At 41.0% G+C, this 2614-nt stretch overlaps 1 pseudogene; it reads left to right on the forward strand.

The window, feature by feature from the left end:
* Positions 1-2268, forward strand: part of LOC105536903 — a 134281-nt pseudogene extending 132013 nt beyond the window's left edge.
* Positions 2269-2614: the final 346 nt, after the last annotated feature.

The following is a 2614-nucleotide window of genomic DNA, read 5'->3' on the forward strand; positions in this document are numbered from 1 at the left end:
TATTACAAACCATTGAACTATGTATTTTAATAAATGTTATATATAAATGATACCTCAATAAAGCTATTAAAATTGCCATAGAAAGCCCAGCACTCCAAATTAATCATTCATTTCTTACATTTAACTCACCTTTTGACTTCATAGATGCCCTATTTTACCCCATATCCTATGTACTTTCCTCACCTGAAACTCCTTCATTGTGCCCTCTGGAACACAAGGTCAGTCATCCACAAAATCTTTATCCACATCCTTTTCTCTCAATATTCTCTTCAAGTTCTTGCTCTAATTAAAACTTGCTCTAGACGAGGCACTACTTGCCCTCCAACTTTTTCAAATGATTTCTATTTGGTCTTACACATTTCATACTTCAGGACTTGGAGATGTCCCTATATTATCAATTTTTCTCAGATATGTGAACAAAGAATTCTTTTAAGCATGCACTTTTAAAAGATTACTTCAATATATAGGACTGCCACTAACATTTACAAGTCCTGGGAATGGATACAAGTCTGAGAGCCCAGCTCACAGGCACCTTCCATCCTCTTCCCAATCCAGGCTCCACCCCACATAACAAAGGGGCTTTATATGTACTTGGGTGCACACTATAGCCAATCTAAGCTCACTCCACCCCATTCCCTTCAAACAGCCATTCTTTTGCTACCCATGGGGCCTATCATCATCTACCTTTGAGGGGATGGATTCAAGAAACAGGCTCACCCAGGCACTGGAAGCCAACTCAGGACCATCTGGGCAGAGAATTGCAAGGCCTCACATACCAGGTGTCAGTCTAGAAGGGTTTACCAGTTCTGAGTGACTTCGCTTCTTGGCCCATGGAATCCTTACTCTACAGAGAGGGACATGGCAGGAGGAGGGCCACCTCTGAACCTTGTAAAATGTGAAACCCCAAACAGGAACTTCACTTATCTGACTGAGGATGATACAATCATTATATCACCGTATGTATACAATTACTTACAATCTAAAAATTTAATGTGGACTTACCCTATATGTTGACTTGTTTTGAGAGTGAAATGTCCTTCATCTTTGAACTGGTCAATGTTAAACGTATTCAAAACAATTCTTCTTGAGTTTCATCTGCTTTCCTTGCTGGTCTGTTCTGTTGAAAATAATATTTTTGGAAAAATACATGAATAAACGATTTTCCAAGCAAAGATATAAAACTAGTCCTCAAATAGACGAACACATTTTCAAAGTCACTTATTATTAGAGACATGCACATCAGGGCAACACTGAGATACCAGTTCTCATCTATCAGATTGGTATAAATTTTAAAACGTGACAGCACACTCTTGTTGGAGAGCCTGCAAGGAAGCAAATGTTACCTTTCAACATGGGAATCAGATTTCTAGGAATCTATCCTGATGCCACACCTCCCACAATTCAGAAACATATATGAGGACGATCCAGTGAGCAGCATGGCGGGAGCCAGCAACCAGAGCTGCCCCGGAACAGAGGCAGCCACCGCCGTTCCAGGAGCCCAGCTGAGTAGGCCATGGCCTTGTCGATATTGCTGAATGGGCTTTACTGAACAGGCTGAAGGAGGAGGACAGAGCCCCTCATCGAGCTCTTCATGAAGGCTGGCAGTGATGGTGAAATGACAGGAAACTGCCCCCTTTCCCAGAGGCTCTTCATGACTCTTTGGCTCAAAGGAGTTGTATTTAGTGTTACAACTGTTGACTTGAAAAGAAAGCCTGCAGACCTGCAAAATTTGCCCCTGGGGACCTACCCACCATTTATAACTTTCAACAATGAGGTCAAAACAGATGTAAATAAGATTGAGGAATTTCTTGAATATGTCTTATGCCCGCCCAAGTACTTAGAGCTTTCACCAAAACACGCAGAATCAAATACTGCTGGAATGGACGTCTTTGCCAAACTCTGCATGCATGTATCAAAAATTCAATGCCAGAGGCTAATGAAGCAGTGGTCTCTTGAAAACCCTGCAGAAACTGAACGAATATCTGAATCCTCTCCTTTCTGATGAAATTGATAAAAATAGTATGGAGGACATTAAGTTTTCTCTACGTAAATTTCTGGCTGGCAATGAAATGACATTAGCTGACCTGCTGCCCAAACTGCATATTGTCAAGGTGGTGGCCAAAAAATATCACAGCTTTGATATTCCAAAAAGAATGACTGGCGTATGGAGCTACCTAGCTAATGCATACAAAAGGGATGAGTTTACCCAACACCTGTCCCCATGGTAAGAAGGTTGAAAAAGCCTATAGTGATGTATCCAAAAACTGAACAAGTAAAATCACATTTATGATAGAGATGTCTTTATATCTTGCCCTAATATGCTTTTCCTAACAGACTGCTCCTTTTTCTACAGAGTAGAAATTGCATTTTGCAAGAACGTGCAGTTATTCAAGGTTAGGGTCAAGGATAGACAAGCAAGGTATAGTAGTTATCCTAAAGTATACACTCCAAAGCCGTATTATTTTAAAATCCTTTTACCCTGCCCGCCCCTCGTACTCATGCCCCCCTCTCCTCAAATTTGGAGGCTACATTACAAACTTTTCACTTTAAATTCAAAGATTCTCCCTGGGGCATGAAAGCTTAAGGAAATGAATAGCTCCTCCTTCCTCAGGCC

The sequence above is a fragment of the Mandrillus leucophaeus genome, unplaced genomic scaffold, assembly GCF_000951045.1.
Source record: "Mandrillus leucophaeus isolate KB7577 unplaced genomic scaffold, Mleu.le_1.0 Scaffold165, whole genome shotgun sequence".
Classification (NCBI taxonomy): domain Eukaryota; kingdom Metazoa; phylum Chordata; class Mammalia; order Primates; family Cercopithecidae; genus Mandrillus; species Mandrillus leucophaeus.